Consider the following 19,330-nt stretch of genomic DNA (forward strand, 5'->3'; position numbering starts at 1 on the left):
TTTGTTTCAGCTCTATACATTTTTCACTCGAGGTTATTCAGAAAATTTCCTAGGTCATTAAAAATTGTTTGAAAACATGATATTCCATCCTGTGATGGTGGCTCAGTAATTTACTTAGCAAATGCCCTACAAGTAGACATTAAGATTGGGCCCAAGTTATTGCTATGATTTAAAAAGAAAAACACTGTGATGAACATCTTTTTTCCAATTAATTTCTTTAAATTCAAGTTAATTAACAACAGTGTAGTATTGGTTTCAGGAGTATAATCTAGTGATTCATCATGTACATATAACACCCAGTGCTCATCCCAACAAGTGTCCTCCTTAATGCCCATCACCCATTTAGCCCTTCCCCCACCCACCTCCCCTCGGCAACCCTCAGTTTATTCTCTGTATTTAAAAGTCTCTTATGATTTGTCTCCCTCACTGTTTTTATCTTATTTTTCCTTCCCTTTCCCTTTGTTCATCTGTTGTATTTCTTAAATCCCACATGAGTGAAATCATATGATATTTGTCTTTCTCTGCCTTATTTTGCTTAGTATAATATATTCTAGTTCCATCCACGTTGTTGCAAATGGCAAGATTTCATTCCTTTTGATCGCTGAGTAGTATTCCATATTGTGTGTGTGTGTGTGTGTGTGTGTGTGTGTGTGTGTGTGTGTATACACATCACATCTTCTTTATCCAGTCATCAGTTGTTGGCATTTGGGCTCTTTCCATAGTTTGGCTATTGTTGTTTTTTTTTTTTTTTAACGTTTATTTATTTTTGAGACAGAGAGAGACAGAGCATGAATGGGGGAGGGGCAGAGAGAGAGGGAGACACAGGATCAGAAGCAGGCTCCAGGCTCTGAGCCATCAGCCCAGAGCCCGATGTGGGGCTCGAACCCACGGACCACGAGATCGTGACCTGAGCTGAAGTCAGACGCTTAACCGACTGAGCCACCCAGGCGCCCCCATAGTTTGGCTATTGTTGATAGCACTGCTATAAACATTGGGGTGCATGTGCCCCTTCAAATCAGCATTTTTGTATCCTTTGGATAAATACTTAGTAGTGCAATTGCTGGGCCATGGGGTAGCTCTATTTTTAATTTTTTGAGGAACCTCCATACTGTTTTCCAGAGTGGCTACACCAGTATGCATTCCCATCAGTAGTGCAAAAGGATTCTCCTTTTTCCGCATCCTTGCCAATGTCTGTTGTTGCTTGGGTTGTTAATTTTAGCCATTCTGACAGGTGTGAGGTGGTATCTCATTGTGGTTTTGAATTGTATTTCCTTGATGGTGAGTGATATTGAGCATCTTTTCATGTGTCTGTTAGTGTGATGAACATCTTTGTGACTGAAATGTTTGCATTTTTAGTTATTTCCATTAGAATAGGTTCCTAAGAAGCAAAATTACCAGATCAGAAACTTAACATTTCCTCCTTTTTTATGTCCTTTAAAATTATATTTGATACATGCAAAAGAAATTATTTGCATATATTCATTTAATAATACAAGGTATAGCATGGACCCACCACCCAACCCAAGAACTAGAATGTCACCAGTAATTTGCCTATTCCTGGATGAGTGTCCCGATCCCAACCCCATGCCTCCCCCAGAAGAAATGATCATCCTGTGTTTATCATTTCCTTGCCTTTCTTCCTCTATAGACCTTTTTTTTAGAGCAGTTTTAGGTTCACAGCAAAATTGAGCAGAAAATACAGAGAATCCCATGCTTTTTCTTTTCAAACATTTTTATCTCATATGTGTATGCTCACAACACCTATTGTTTAGTTTTGCTTTTGTTTTTAGTTCTTTTAGATGGCATCACACAGTACGTAACCTTCTGAGACTTGCTTCTTTCTGGCAACATTATGTCTCTTAGATTCATCAGTGTGCAGCTGGAGTTCATGCATTCTTATTGCTGTATAATATTCCCTGGCATGAAGGTATCACCATCTGTTGATTCACTCTCCTGCCAGTGGACATGTGGGTTGTTTCCTGGGTTCAGCTCTTGCAAACAACGTTGCTGGGAATATTCTTGGCCATGGTGCTATTCACCTAGAAAAGGAACATGGTGGAAAAACACGTTTGGTAGAGGGATGGAGACAAGAGTGGGGCATGCATAAGCTGGACAGGTCATCGCTGATTTGATGTTGAAGGAGGGAGGCAAAGAAGAACATCTCATGGGTTTGGCTGAACTAGAATGTGCCATTTCTTGAGCTTAGTTGCCACACTCAGCAATCTTGCACTCATGAACATAAGCAGGACCCTCTCCCATGCCTGCCTTCAAGGAAGCGAAAGCACCATTTGTGAAGAGAGAAGTTTTCTGGGTACCCTTAAATCTGAGCATCTCTAAGTGCCAGACATCTACCTCTCATGGTACCTAAGAGGATACTAGGTGGGTTGAAATAACAGCCCATCACCTGATGGGAAAATTCAGTTCTCCATCAGTCTTCCAGGTCACATCAAGACAAAAGATTCTATTTGGAACTAGTATATCCCCACCTAAACGTTGGCTAAACTGTGGGCAGACAGACTTTGGGCTCGGGGCCTTTGGGCAACAGTTGGTTCCACTAAACATAAGGACATCCTGTGCATTTCTTTCCTCTGGTCAATTGTTATTTGTGGGGAATGGCACTGATTTTCCACTGATGACAGTGACAAAAGTTTTCTTTTTTTGTTATTAATGTTTTTAATTTATTTTTGATAGAGAGAGTGCGAGTGGGGGAAGGGCAGAGAAAGAGAGGAACAGAGGATCCAAAGCGGACTCCGTGCTGACAGTAGTGAGCTTGATGTGGGGCTCAAACCCATGAACCATGAGATCATGACCTGAGTCGAAGTTTGTTGCTCACCTGACTGAGCCACCCAGGCACTCCTGACAAAAGTTTCTTTTTAAAATGTGTTTGAGTTTTATTCAAGAAACTCATGAAGAAAAAAAAAACTCCTAAGATTAATTAAAGGACAGATAGGAACCATCTTGACAGTCATATTCAACTGATGCAGGTTTGGGAAATGCTGACCTCAGTCAGCCATTCTCAAACTTTCTGTTTCAGGACCTTTACACTCAAAAATGATTGAGATCCTCAATGAGTTTTGCCATTTACCATGTCAGAAGTGAAACTAAGTGAAACTAAGATTTTAATACTTATTAATGCATTTTAAAAGAACAGTAATAAGCTCATTATAACATATACAACATATTTTGTGAAAAATAACTGTATTTTCCAAAACAAAAAAAAAATTAGTGAGAAGAGTAATGTTGTTTTATATTTTTGCGAATCTCTTTAATGACTTAATTGAAGACAGCTGGATTCTCATCTGCTTCTGCATTCAGTCTGTTTTCATGTGATGTTTCAGTTAATGTATATGAAGAAATTCCAGCCTCACAGAGATAGGCTTTTGGGAAAAGGAAGGGTATTTTAATAGCCTTTTCAGACAATTGTAGATATTCTTCTTTGATACTACACCCAAACTTCACAAGTGATAGTGTATTCATTTGCTAGGGCTGCTATAACAAAATACCACAGACTGAGGCGCTTAAACAGCAGGAATGTATTTTCTTACAGTTCTGGAGGCCAGAAGTCCAAGATCAAGGCATCAGTAGGGTTGGGTGTCTTTGCAGGACTCTCTCCTCAGACTCTTCTCTCTGTGTCCTCCCATGGTCTTTCCTCCATACGCACACATCCCTGGTGTCTCTTTGTGTGTCCACATTTCCTCTACTTATAAGAACACCTGTCATATTCCAGTAGAGCCCACCCTAATGGCCTCATTTTAATTTAATTGACTCTTTAAAAGCCCTGTCTCCAAATACAGTCATATTCTGAGGTCCTAGGGGTGTTAGGACTGCACCATATGAATTCTGAAGAGACCATAACTAATAGCATCTTAAAAATTAGTTGCCACGAAGAATCTAAAGCCATGTTAATGAACTTATCCACCTTCACATTGAAATCCATTTTTTTCCCCTCTCACACGGTGATGAATGTTTACCCATTCCTGCTTTTGTAACGTTATGCATTGGTATTCAGAAAATATTGGCTCATTGAGTTATGCAGATCTTTCAAATATTTGCACATTTTGTTATAAAATATTTCCTAAAAATCGCATTTGTTATTCTACTCCTGACCTCATCAGAAACATCTTTGTCTTTGGGAAGCTGTCAGGCTCATGATGACAGAGACAGTTTTCCAAAATTCCAGTGTTTGCTCTGAAAGCTCAAACGTCATCATTGGCAACAAGTTACTGTCCGTTGTTGTCCTTGAAGTGATAGGCTCACTTTGTTCATTTTTGAGAAAATGTCTGCCAAGTACTCAAGTCTGAATAACCAACATTTGTCAGTTCTTTTATGCAAAAACGGCATTTCATGAAAACGAAGGCTAATTCAGCTTGCAACTCAAACAATCACACAACAGCTTTGCCTCTAATACCTGTTACACTTCACGGTACAGCAGTAATGCTCAATGAATGCTTTGCCTTTTCTGCTCCCAATGATTAATAAAACTCATCATGATTACTGCTTCACCCAAGACGTTCCCAAGTGAACCTGGCATTCTTCACCACAACTGTGTGGTGATGAAGAATACAGTGACCGCTGGGACAATCTGATTTGTCTCCCTCAATTCACCATTGCTTTTGCAGCAGCAGTGGAAATATCAACACACTGAAGGTGGCAATAACATCCTACTGTTATTAGGGAAATAGTTTTGAGTTTTCAGACCCTCTGCAATGGTCTTGGGACCCTCTCGGAGGCATGTGGGCCACACTATGAGAACTGCACCCTAGAGAAAAATGCAGAGAATATTTGGGGCCAGATAGTGCAGGGCCTCAAAAATGACCTGAGTGCCAAAGTCATAAGAACTGGATATGATCCCAGCTCTGCCAGTGTGGAACTAAACGGCCTTGGGTAAGTCAGCACCCTCTGGAAGCCAGAGACTTCACACATGAAGAGTGGTAGGTGCTTCCTGCCCCCAACCCCAGGGTTGAGGAGGGGAGGAAATAAGGCCCAGATGTGAGAGCCTCTTGTAAATGGTAAAGCATAGCCCAGGCAGGAGGAACCAGCAGCAGTGGGGAATAAGGCAAAGTTATGTACTTTCACATCCTGGCTTAAGCCACTTACGATTGACAACACTGCCTGGATCCCTGTATTCCCCTGAAGAGACCTAAGAAGGCTAGGCCTAGTGGCCCTGAAAGAGATGCCCAACTGGATCAGTGTCTTTGGGGTTCTGCTCTAAGTTACCCACCACTACATCTATGAGTTTGAAAGGAAAAGGCCTCCTAAAAGCCCAGAGCTCCTCTTGTCTCCTACCAGACAGATAGATACTCACCTGAGTCAAGTAGAAATCTAGAACCCCATGGGAAGTATCAAGCATGTCAGGAATTCTGATTTGATCTGCTTATCAGTGTTAAGAAGATAGAGGTGATTCTTGAAAACTCAAGCGAACTGAGAAGCACTTGCTGAGAGGGTTTCAGGTGGGATTCTGCCTCCAGGAAGATAGAATTTTCTTTTTCCTATTTGTCTCACTAAATGCGACTAAAATCCCTGGACATTATATATAAAACAAACACTAGAAAACTATGGGGAGAGGAAGTTAAGATGGCAGAGCAGCATGGAGACACTCAGCTTGTCTCATCCCTGAAATGCAGCTAGATCAGCATCAAATCATTTTGCAGAACTAGGAAATTGAGGATTAAAACAACAATCTGCATAACTTGAGCCACAGAACTCAGCAGGTACACAGTGTGGAGAGGTGAACTGGGGGAGAGAAAAGCTGTGGAGGGTAGGGAGCTGGTTTTGTGGAAAGAAGACAGAGGGGGAGAGTGCAGGACAACATTCCCCCGAAAGTAGCTGGAGAGAGAGAGAACAAATGAAAACACTTGCAGGGGACTGAACAAGAAATCTGTTCTCCAAAACCACTGACAGAAAGAAAGGAGAGGGTTTCAATGCTACCAGGACTCTATAAACAGTGGAGCATAAAGTCTGAAGTTCTGGAGTTCAGTGCCTGGTGGTGCTCTGGTGGGGAAGTAGGGTGAATCTCCAAGAACAGGCAGAGGGGTCTGAGGGGTCCATGTGCACATGGAGAGAAGCAGTTCCCCTGCTTGGAGTGCCTTTGGTAGAGGCCATATGGCCTCCCAACAGGCAAAGGTCCTAGCAAACCCTGGAGAGCAGCCACAATTTGCTGGTATTGGGAGAAAGTCACCAGAGTACAGTGAAACCTGTATATTGTGATTCATAATCTCTGAACCTCTGCCACTGTTTGATCAAACAAACGTTTTCTGGGGCAAGCTGGCACCCGCCCATTGCTCAGCAAGACCCCCTCCCCCGCCCCACATAATCAGTGTGGGCCAAGCTGTGGGGGTCTCTGAAAACTGAGGATTTGAAACACAAACCCATCTGAGATAACACTTTGAAAGGAGGTGCCCCCTGGCAGGCAGATGGCTTAGACATGGACAGGATAGCAGTGGGGAATGGATGGAGGTCTGAGACAAAGGAAGGGTGCTTGATTGCGGGTTGGTGAGAGTGTGAAGTTCCTGTGCCAAAGACTAGAGAGCTGGGTGAAGCCATTTCCACCTCTCCTGTGCACATGCATGCTCTCTGATCCACTCCAGTAAGCGAAGCTGTGCCATATAGTAGATAATGGAGCCACTACACCAAGCCCCGCCCCACTGCACCCTCCAAGCATATCAGCTAGAAAATTAGCACAAGTCACTCCACCTGCTTTGTGTACAGACTTTAGAGTAGTTCATATTTTCAGTTCTAGGGGAAATTGGATGTAACTTCCTTCGGGTTTCATTCTGTTTGCTGTTTCATTTATTAGTTCATTCTGTTGCTTCTGTTTTTGTTTAAATTGTTTATTTCCCCTGTATTTTCTTTTCCTTGGATATAGAAAAAGAAATTTTTATTTGTATTTTTTTAATTTTAATTTTTTTCTTATTTTTACTTTATTTTTATTTTTTTTATTTTTTTTTTAATTTTTTTTCAACGTTTATTTATTTTTGCGACAGAGAGAGACAGAGCATGAACGGGGGAGGGGCAGAGAGAGAGGGAGACACAGAATCGGAAACAGGCTCCAGGCTCTGAGCTATCAGCCCAGAGCCTGACGCGGGGCTCAAACTCACGGACCGCGAGATCGTGACCTGGCTGAAGTCGGACGCTTAACCGACTGCGCCACCCAGGCGCCCCACTTTATTTTTATTTTTAAAAATTTTTTATTCTATTTCATTTTATTTAATTCATTTTATTCTGTTTTATATTATATATTTTTTTAATTTTTAAATTTTTTCTTACATTTTTTTCTTTTCTTTCTTTTCTTTCCCTTTTTTCTCCATTCTGTCAAGCTTCTTTCAACAAGCAGACCAAAACACACCTAGGATCTAGGTTCTTTTATTTGATTTTTTTATTTTTAATTTTAGTTTTTTATTTTATTAATTTTTTCTTCCTCCAAAATGATAAATTGAAGGAATTAACCCCAAATATCAGGAAGCAATGACAGCCAGGGGCTTAATCAACACAGATATAAGCAAGATGTCTGAACTAGAATTTAGAACCTTGGTAATAAGAATACTAGCTGGGGTTGAAAAAAAGGCCTAGAATCTCTTTCTGTGGAGATAAAAGAAGTAAAATATAGACAGAACGAAATTAAAAATGCTATAACTGAGATGCAATCTCAAATGGTGCCACAATAGCAAGGATGGATGAAGCAGAGCAGCGAATCAGTGATATAGAAGATGAAATTATGGAGAATAATGAAGAAAAAAAAAAAAGAGGGAAACAAAGGCAAAAGAGCATGATACAGGTATTAGAGATCTCAGTGGCTTATTAAAAATGAATAACATCTGAATCATAGGAGTCCCAAAACATGCAGAGAGAGAAAAGGGGGCAGAAGGTTTATGTGAGAAAATTATAGTGGAAAACTTTCCTAATCTGGGGAAGGACACAGACATCAAAATCCAAGAAGCACAGAGAACTCCCATTAGATTCAATAAAAACCGACTACCACCAAGGCATATCATAGTCAGATTCACAAAACACACAGACAAGGAAAGAATTGTGGAAGCAGCAAGGGGAAAAAAATTCCTTAACCTGTAAGGGGAAAAAGATAAGTTTTGCCGTAGACCTATCCACAGAAACTTGGCAGGCCAGAAAGGAGTGGCAGGATATGTTCAACATGCTGAATCTGAAAAATATGCAGCTAGGAATTCTTTATCCAGCAAGGCTGTCTTTCAAAATAGGAGAAATAAAGAGTTTCCCCAGACAAACAAAAACTAAAGGACTTCATGATCACTAAACCAGTCCTGCAAGAAATTTAAAGGGGGGTCCGTTGGAGAAATGATGAATCAGTACAAAAAAGATCAAAAGCAACAAGGATTAGAAAGGACCAGAAAACATCACCATAAACACCAACTCTACAGGCAGCACAAAGGCACTAAATTCATATCTTTCAGTACTCACTCTAAATGTCAATGGACTAACTGCTCCAATCAAAAGATACAGGGTGTCCGAATGGATAAGAAAACAAGACCCATCTATATGCTGCTTGCAAGAGACCCATTTTAGACCTAAAGACACCTTCAGATTGAAAGTAAGGGGATGGAGAACCATCTATCTATCATGCTAATGGTCATCAAGTATGGCTAGCTGGAGTAGCCATACTTATATCAGACAAACTAGATTTTAAAATAAAGAGTGTAACAAGAGATGAAGAAGGGCATTATATCATAATTAAGGGGGTCTGTCTACAAAAAAGACCTAACAATTGTAAATATTTACACCTCCAATGTGGAGCACCCAAATATATAAATCAATCACAAATATAAAGAAACTCATTGATAATAATACCACAATAGTAGGGAACTTCAACACCCAACTCACAACAATGGACAGATCATCTAAGCAGAAAATCAACAAGGAATCAATGACTTCGAGTGACACACTGGACTGGATGGATTTAACAGGTATATTTAGAACATTTCATCCTAAAGCAGCAGAATACATTCTTCTTGAGTGCACATGGAACATTATCCAGAATAGATCACATACTGGGACACAAATCAGCCCTCAACAAGTACAGAAAGATTGAGATCATACCTTGCATATTTTCAGACCACAATACTATGAAACTCGAAATCAGCCACAAGAAAAAATTTAGAAAGACCATAAGCACTTGGAGATTAAAGAACATCCTACTAAAGAATGAATGGGTTAACCAAGAAATTAAAGAGGAAATTGAAAACTACATGAAAACCAATGAAAATGAAAACACCAGAGCACAAAACCTCTGCGATGCAGCAAAGGCGGTCATAAGAAGGAAGAATATAACAATCCAGGCCTTCCTAAAGAAGGAAGAAAGGTCTCAAATACACAACCTCACCTTACACCTAAAAGGGTTGGAAAAAGAACAGCAAATAAAGCCTAAAACCAGCAGAAGTGAAATAATAAAGATTAGAGCAAAAACCAGTGATATTAATTAAAAAAAAACAGATCAGTGAAACCAGGAGTTGGTTCTTTGAAAGAATTAACAAAATTGATAAATCTCTAACCAGATTGATAAAACAGAAAAAGGAAAGGAGCCAAATAAATAAAATCAAGAATGAAAGGGGAGAGATCACAATCAATACCACAGAAATGCAAACAATAGTAAGAGACTATAATGACAATACATGCCAACAAATTGGGCAATCTGGATGAAATGGACAAATTCCTAGAAACATATAAACTACTAAAACTGAAACAGGAAGAAATAGATAATTTGAACAGACCCACTACCAGTGAAGAAATTAAATCAGTAATCAAAAACCTCCCAAAAAACAAGAGTCCGGGGCTAGATGGCTTTTCAGGGAAATTCTACCAGATATTTAAAGAAGAGTTAACACCTATTCTTTTGAATCTGTTCCAAAAAATAGAAATGGAAGGAAAACTTCCAAACTCATTCTACAAGGCCAGCATTACCTTGATTCCAAAACCAGACAAAGACCCCAGAAAAAAGAGAACTGCAGACCAATTTCCCTGATGAACATGGATGCAAAATTTCTCAAAAAGATATTAGCAAACCAGATCCAATAATACATTAAAAGAATTATTCACCATGATCACATGGGATTTATTCCTGGGATGCAGGGCTTGTTCAATATATGCAAATCAATCAATGTGATACATCACGGTAATAAAATAAAGCATAAGAACCACATGATCCTCTCAATAGATGCAGAAAAGGCCTTTGAGAAAATAAACCCAAGAATGTAGGAAAAGAAGGATCATTTCTCAAGATCATAAAGGCCATATATAAAAGATCCTCCACTAATATCATCCTCTATGGGGAAAAACTGAGAGCTTTCCCTCTAAGGTCAGGAACATGACAAAGATGTCCACTCTCACCACTCTTATTCAACATAGTTTTGGAAGTCCTAGCCTCAGCCACTAGACAACCCAAAGAAATAAAAGGCATCCAAATTGGCAGGGAGGAAGTCAAACTTTTCACCCTTCACAGATGACATGATACTCTGTGTGGAAAACCCAAAAGACTCCACCAAAAACCTGCTAGAATTGATCCATGAATTCAGCAAACTCGCATGATATAAAATCAATGTACAGATATCCATTTCATTTCTATACACCAATAATGAAGCAGCAGAAAGAGAAATCAAGAATCTATCCCAGTTACAGTTGCACCAAAAACCATAAAATACCTAGGAATAAACCTAACCAAAGAAGGGAAAAATCTATATGCTGAAAACTATAGAAAGTTTATGAAAGAAATTGAAGAAGACACACAAAAAAATGGAAAAACATCCTATGTTCATGGATAAGAAGAACAAATATTGTTAAAATGTCAATACTACCCAAAACAATCTACATTTTCAATCCCTATCAAAATAGCACTAGCATTCTTCACAGAGTTAGGACAAACAATCCTAAAATGTGTAGGAAACCAGAAAACACCCTGAATAGCCAAAGCAATCCTTAAAAAGAAAACCAAACTAGAGGCATCACAGTCCTGGACTTCAAGCTGTATTACAAAGCTGTAATCATTAAGACTGTATGGGGCTGGCACAAAAACAGACACATAGATCATTGGAACAGAATAGAGAACCCAGAAATAGACCCATAAACATGGCCAACTAATCTTTGACAAAGCAGGAAAGAATGTCCAATGGAAAAAAGACAGTCTCTTCAGTAAATGGTGTTGGGAAAATTTGACAGCGACATGCAGAGGAATTAACTTGGACCACTTTCTTACACCATACACAAAAATGAACTCAAAATAGATAAAAGACCTAAACATAAGAAAGGAAGCCATCAAAATCCTAGAGGAGAAAACCGGCAACAACCTCCTTGACTCTGACTGCAGCAACTTTTTTCTTGACACATCTCCAGAGGCAAAGGAAACAAAAGCAAAAATGAACTATTGGGACCTCATCAGTATAAAAAGTTCTGCTCATCAAAGAAACAGTCAGCAAAACTAAAAGGCAACCGACAGAATGGGAGAAGATATTTGCAAATGATATATCAGATAAAGGGTCAGTATCCAAAATCTGTAAAGAACTTATCCACATCAACACCCAAAAAACAAATAATCCAGTGTAGAAATGGGCATAAGACATGAATAGACCGTTTCCAAAGAAGACGTACAGATGGCTAACAGACACATGAAAAGATGCCCAACATCACTCATCATTAGGGAAATACAAATGAAAACCACAATGAGATACCACCTCACAACTGTGAAGCTAAAATTAACAACTCAGGCAACAACAGATGTTGGTGAGGATGTGGAGAAAGAAGACCCCTTTTGCACTGCTGATGGGAAAGCAAACTGTGCAGCCACTCTGGAAAACAGTATGGAGGTTCCTCAAAAAATTAAAAATAGAACTGCCCTATGACCCAGGAATTGCACTACTAGGTTTTTATCCAAAGGATACAGAAGTGCTGTTTTGAAGGGGCACATGCACCCCAGTGTTTATAGCAGCATTATCAACAATAGTCAAAGTATGAAAAGAGCCCAAATGTCTTTTGACTGATGAATGGATAAAGATGTGGTGTGTGTGTGTGTGTGTGTGTGTGTGTGTGTGTGTGTACAATGGAATATATTTACATATATTCCATTATATAATGTATATGTAATATATATATATATATGAGAATATTACTCAGCCATCAAAAAGAATGAAATCTTGCCATTTGCAACAATGTGGGTGGAACTAGAGTGTATTATGGTAAGCGAAATAAGTCAGAGAAAGACAAATATATAATTTCACTCATATGTGGAATTAAAGATACAAAACAGATGAACATAAGGGAAGGGAAGCAAAAATAATACAAAAACAGAGACAAACCATAAGAGACTCTTAAATACAGAGAACAAACTGCGGGTTGCTGGAGGGGTGTTGGGTGGGGGATGGGCTAAATGGGGGAGGGGGATTAAGGAGGACACTTGTTGGGATGAGCATTGGGTGTTATATGTAAGTGATAAATCACTAAATTCTATTCTTGAAATCATTATCACACTATATGGTAACTAACTTGGATTTAAATTTTTAAAAAAGATGAAAAATAAAATAAAACTTTCCATAAGTTAAAAAAGAAAACAAAAGAGAAAACTCTGAAAGACAGAGAAAGGACAAGCCTGCAAGGGACCTGAGGACCCAAGAAACAACACAGTAGTGAGTTTGTAGTGGTGGTGGTTTTTCCTCATATATCACAGCGTTGGAGAAAGAAGCCAGAGATGAGAAAATGCCAATAGGTAGTTGAGGGGTAGGGGGATTATCTCTAGCTAAAGAACAAGGAAGGGGACAGCCTAGCAAAACTGACACTTTTAGACAAAAACTGCTGTACTCCAGCCAAACACCATAGAAAACATTTATGGCCCTACATGCACCAGCAGTGATCCTGTGGGGAGACTAGACTTTTAACTTCATCAGACTATGAGGCAACCCCAAGTCCCACACTGGGTGGTGTCAGAGAATGCCAAGTAGGGAGCCAGGGCTTTTTTTCCCCACCAGGTGGTAATAAGACCTCACCTCCAGCCCCCAGGGTATCAGTGGAGACCACACTGGGAACAGTAACAAGTCATTCCTACTCCTCTTAGCCAGGGAAGTATCAGTCAGGGCCTAATTGGGAGCTGTCATTCCCAAACCCCCTTCTTTTGCTGGTGCTGTGTCATGGAAGCCTGCTGAAACAAAGGTTTAAATAAGATCCAAGGCCCATAACCTCATATCCCAAATCCCCACATTTCAATTAAAATTCCCCAATGCCAAGAACTAATTCATTCAGTCTTAAACTGAATGAAAAAAAGGCAATCAGTAGATGCCAACATTGAGATGACAAAAATGTTGGAATTATCTGACCAAAATTTTAAAGTAACCATCATAAAAAATGCTTCAAGGAACAGTTATGAACACACTTGAAACTGATGAGAAAAAAAAAGAAAAAGAAAGTCCCGGCAAAGAAATAGAAGACTTAGAGAAGAGCCGAAAGGAAATATTAGAACAGAAAAATATGATAACTGAAATTAAAAGAAAAAAAAAAACCTCAATGGATGTGCTTAACAGCAGACTAAAGGGGACAAAGGAAGGAATCGTTGAACTGGAATATAGAACAAAAGAAACTGTCTATCTGAAGAGCATATTAAGCTTAAAAAAATAAAGCCAGGGAGCCTGGGTGGCTCAGTTGGTTAAGCGTCTGACTTTGGCTCAGATCATGACCTCATGGCTTGTGGGTTTGAGCCCCGCGTCAGGCTCTGTGCTGACAGCTCAGAGCCTGGAGCCTGCTTCAGATTCTATCTCCCTCTCTCTTTCTGCCCCGCCCCTGCTCATGCTCTGTCTCTCTGTCTCTCAAAAATAAATAAACATTTAAAAAAAGAAAAATAAAGCCTGAGAGACCTGTGGGACTGTAACAAAAGTTCTAATGTTTGTGTCATTGAACTCCTAGGAGATGAGAAAAGGAGTGGGGCTGAAAAAGTACATGAAGAAAAAAATGGCTGGCAACTCCCCAGATCTGGTAAAAACAAAACAAAACAAAACAAAAATGTCATAAACTTACTGACTCATGAAGCTAAGAAAACTCCAAAGAAGATAAACCCAAAGAAATGTACATCAAGACTCAAAATAGTAAACTTCTGAAAACTCAAAAAAAAAAAAAAAAAAAAAAAACGTGAAAACAATGGAAGGAAAATGACAACTCATTGATAGTGGGGAAACAATTTTAAGGACAGTGGATTTCTCATTAGAAACCCTAGAGGCCAGAAGGAAGTGGTACAACAGTTTTCAAATGCTGAAAGGAAAGAACTGTCAACTGAGAACCCTATTACCAGGAAAACTATCCCTCAGACATGAAGGGGAATCGAGATCTCAGATGAAAGGAAACTGAGAATTTGTTGCCAGAAGATCAGCCCTAAAATAACAGAAAGGAGTTCTCCAGACAGAAAGGAAACAATTTTTTAGAAAGGAATCTTAGAACACCTGGAAGGAAAAAAGAATATGGTAAGCAAAAATATTGCTAAATGCAATACACATTCTTTCTCCTCTTGAGCTTTCTAAATTATGTTTGGTGGCCAAAGCAAAAACTACAACACTTATAGATGTGCTTGTGTTTGTAGAAAGACAAACAGAAAACAAAAAATAAAAGGATAGACTTAAAATTTAACATATCAATAATTACATTAAATTATTAATATAATAGACCTAATAGTTGCATGGGAGAATTTTACCAAATGTTTAACAAATTAACACCAATTCTACGCAATGTCTTCCAGTAAATAGAAGCAGAGGGAACATTTTCAGTTCAATGTATGAGGCTAGTATTACCCTGATATCAAAACCAGACAACAGCATAAAAAAATGAAACTATAAGCCAACCTCCCTCATGAATACAGATGTGAAAAATCCTTCACAAAACATTAGCAATGAGAATTCAGTAATATATAAAAATAATTATGCTTCAGGACCAACTAGGGTTTATTCAAGAATGCAACGTTGCTTTAACTTTTAAAAATCAGCTAATATAATCCACCATGTTAATGGGCTGAAGAAGAAAAATCACATGATCATATGCATCAATGCAGGAAGCATTTGATGAAATTCATTGCTCATTCATGATATAATGCTTAGAAAAATATGAATAGAGAACTTCCTCAACTTGATGAAGAATACTGACAAAAAACCTACAGTTAACATTATACTTAATGATGAAAGACTGAATGCTATCTCCTAAAACTGGGAACAAAACAAGGATGTCAGCTCTCGCCACTTGCCTTCAAATAGTGCTGGGCAGTCTAGTCAGTGCAGTAAGACAAGACAAGAAAAGGCATGCAGATTGGAAAGGAAGAAACAAAATTGTCCCTATGTAGAGATAACATCATTGTCTAGATTAAAAAACTCCGAAGGAATCTACCAGAGCAAGGAGGCAAACAAACAAAACAAAACAAAAACCCTGCTGGAACTAATAACCAAGTTCAGGAAGGTCACAGGATACAAAATAAACTTACCAAAACATTGTTGTAGTCTGTATACTAGCAAAGAACATGTGGGCACCAAAATTAAAAATACGAGGTCGTTTATAATCACACACAAAAAATATAGGTGTAAATTTAACAAAACATGCACAAGACTTATATTCTGAAGACTACAAGATACTGATGAGAAAAATCAAAGAAGATCTAAATGAATGAAGTGGCCCTAGTATGTTCATGGATCGGAAGACTCAAGATAATAAAGATGTCAATTCTGTGCAGTTCCTATCAAAATCCCAGAAAAATTTTTGTAAATGTGAAAAAGATTATTCTAAAAATTATGTGGAAAGGCAAGGGAGCTAGAACAGCTGAAGCTGTTTTGAAAAAGAAGAATAAAATGAGAAGAATCATCCTACTTCATTTCGAGACTTATCTAGAAACGAAGGCTGTGTGGTGTTGACAGAAGGATGACACATGGATTAATGGAATGGAACAGAGGATCCAGAAATAGACCCACACAACTGACTAATATTTGACAAAGGTACAAAAGCAATTCAATGAAAGAAAGGTAATAACCTTTTCAACAAATAATGCTGAAGCAAATTGGACATCCATAGGCAAACAAGAGCAACAACAAAAAAATCTGTCTAAGTCTCACATGTTACACAAAAATTGGCTCAAATGGATCATAGACTTAACAAACAAAATTTAAAACCACAAAACTTTTAGAAGAAAAGTTAGGAAAATAATTCACGTTAGACTTAATCCCAAAAATATCCATAAAAAATAAAAAGTAGATACAGTGATCAAAAAGAATGAAATCTTGCCATTTGCAACATTGTGGATGGAACTAAATGTATTATGCTAAGCGAAATAAGTCTATCAGAGAAAGACAAATATTTGATTTCACTTATATGTGAATTTTAAGAAACACAACAGGTGAACATAGGGGAAGGGAAAGAAAAATAAAATAATATAAAAACAGAGAGGGAGGCAAACCATAAGAGACTCTTAAATATAGAGAACAAACTGAGGGTTGCTGGAGGGGAGGTGGGAGGGATGATGGGCTAAATGTGCAATGGGCATTAAGGAGGGCACTTGTTGGGATGAGCACTGGCTGTTATATGTAAGTGATGAAACACTAAATTCTATTCCTGAAACTAGTACTACACTATATGTTAACTAACTTGAATCGTAATTAAATACATAGGTAGATGATAGATAGATAAGATAGATAAAAAGATAAAGTTATCTTTACCAAAATTAAAAGTACTACAAAACACTTTGTCAAGAGGAAGAAAAACAAGCTACAAGCTGGGAGAATGTATTTGCAAACCATGGAATCTGACAAAGTACTAGTAGCTGACATAAATTTTAAAACTCTCAAAATTCCACTGTTAAACATATGTAACAATCCAACCCCAAAAATGGGCAAAAGTCACGAAGGGTTATTTCTCCAAAGATGTGCAGATAGATGGCAAATACACACATGAAAATATGTTCAACATCATTAGCCAATAAAGAAATACAAGTTAAAACCACAATGAGATATTTTACACCTATCAGAATGGCAAAAATAAAAAATCATACCAAATGTTGAGCAGGATGCAGAAAAATTAGATCATTCATAGGGGGGGTGAGAATATCAATTGGTACATAGCCATTCTTGAAAAACAGTTTGGACGTTTCTTTTATTTTTTAAGTTTATTTATTTATTTTGGATGGGGGAAGGCTGGGCAGAGAGGAAGAGAGAATCCCAAGCAGATTCCACGCGCACACTGTCAGTGCAAAGCCTGACACAGGGCTCGGCTCAGTCTCACAGTGAAATTATGACCTGAGCCAAAACCAAGAGTCTGATGCTTCATCAGTTCAGCAACCCAGGCTCCCTTGGCATTTCTTTTAAATTTTTTTTAACGTTTTTATTTATTTTTGAGACAGAGAGAGACAGAGCATGAACGGGAGAGGGTCAGAGAGAGGGAGACACAGAATCTGAAACAGACTCCAGGCTCTGAGCTGTCAGCACAGAGCCCGATGTGGGGCTCGAACTCACAGACCGCAAAGTCATGACCTGAGCCAAAGTCTGACGCTTAACCGACTGAGCCACCCAGGCGCCCCTGGGCATTTCTTTTAAACACACATGCGCGCGCACACACACACACACACACACACATACACACACAACTAAATATGCAACTACCCCACAACCCAATTGCACTCTTGGGCATTTATCCCAAATAAATGAAAATTTATGTTCACACAAAAACCCTGTACACAAATGTTTATAGTAGCTTTACTCATTATAGCCAAAAACTGGTAATAACCCAGATCTCCTTTAGTAGATGAATGGATAAACTGTGGTCCATCCACATCATGGAATTCTACTCAGCAATAAAAAAGAGTGAACTATTGATATGCACAACAACCTGAGGAATCTCCAGAGAATTAGGCTGAGTGAAGAAAGCCAATCTCCAAAGGTCACATATTGTGTGATTCCATTTATAGAACATCATTGAAAGATCAATATTATAGAGATGAGAACAGAATCATGATTTCCAGGAGTTAGGGATGAAGGCAGGGAGGGAACGGATGTGACTATAAAGGAGGGGCCCAAGGAAGCCATGCTGGTAGAACAGATGTGTATCTAGATTGTGGTGGGGCTTACATAAAACTACAAAGTGATACTATTGCATAGACCTACACACACACACACACACACACACACACACACACACACAAGTACATGTAACCTTGGTGAAATTTGAATTAGCTCCAGGGACTGTACTAATGTCACGTGCCTCGTTTTGCCAGAGCACTAAGCGTGAGATGTTGACTCAGGTCAGCTGGGGGAAGGTGCATGAGAGCTCATCGTGGTACAAGATGCTAGCACTGGGGTCAGCCAGAGGAAGGTTCCCTGCACCTCCCTGTGCTGTGAGATGCTACCACTGGGGTCAGCTGGGGGAATGAGCACTGGACCTCCCTATACATTTCTTTAAAGCTTGCTTTGAATGGACAGTTATCTCAAAATAGAAAGTTACAAATGAATAAATGGATAGATAGGTACAGAAAGGGAACCTGATACAGGAGAGACATTTAGCTCTCTTCTGCTATTTATTAAACACATCTACAAGCGAAGGCATTTACACATATTATACTTCCGTTACTCCTCTCAAAACTCCTGAATAATAGGTATTAGTATTTCTGTCCTGCAGATGGAGAAGCAGACTCAGAAACATAAAGCCTCTTGCTCCAAGGCCTCTGTGCACACCCCTGCCCACTCTGTCCCACTCCTTCTGCCCTTGAAGGCCGCACCAGCCAGCAGATGAAATACCCCATCTGATACCCTGCTGGTAATGGACTTGCTCCCCTAAGAGGGCCTGAGGCCTGGGAGGTCTTGACGGGGAAGTCAGGGGGTGGGTCCCCATATGGCGAGGTCAGCTCCTGGGAGGTATTTAGGGAACTGAGCCACTCCTGCTTCTCCTCTGTCTCCATCTACCCCTGACGCAGGCCCTCACCCAGTGCTGGCCCCTAGGTCCCACTTCACTGCACTGTTCCCTTCCTATTCTTTCCTGACTGGCTCCCCATCGGGTCACCCACCCCTAACCAATGCCATCTCCCCTTTTCCAGAGCTGAACTTCATCACCCAGTCCCCAGAGCCAGCAAGACATGGGTCCCATTTCCCGAATCCTGGCGCCTTTCATTTAACCAAGACGCAGAGGGGTAAGTTGGAGATGGGTTTGGCTGGGGTGGGAGTGGGATAGATGTGGAAGAGGGCACTGTTGGGGGGCTGCTAAATGGAGGGTCAGCTGAGCAAGAAAGCAGAGTTTGATGGCAGCTCCCTTCCCTCTGCAACCTCAGAGAAGACACATGAATTATTTATGCACCATTGTTTTGGTTTGGGAAAACTGC

The 19,330-nt window shown here is 39.5% G+C and overlaps 1 protein-coding gene across 13 annotated transcripts in view; it reads left to right on the forward strand.

The window, feature by feature from the left end:
* ATP2B2 (ATPase plasma membrane Ca2+ transporting 2) overlaps positions 1 to 19,330 on the forward strand; it is a 388,866-nt gene that overhangs the window by 163,189 nt on the left and 206,347 nt on the right. For all 13 annotated transcript variants that reach the window (XM_040491970.1, XM_040491982.1, XM_040491969.1 and 10 more), the window contains one exon: positions 19,049 to 19,141. The gene's annotated coding sequence lies outside the window, so the exon portion shown is untranslated. The remainder of the gene's footprint in view (positions 1 to 19,048; positions 19,142 to 19,330) is intronic.

Source organism: Herpailurus yagouaroundi, unplaced genomic scaffold, assembly GCF_014898765.1.
Source record: "Herpailurus yagouaroundi ecotype Mexico unplaced genomic scaffold, PumYag 183, whole genome shotgun sequence".
NCBI lineage: Eukaryota > Metazoa > Chordata > Mammalia > Carnivora > Felidae > Herpailurus > Herpailurus yagouaroundi.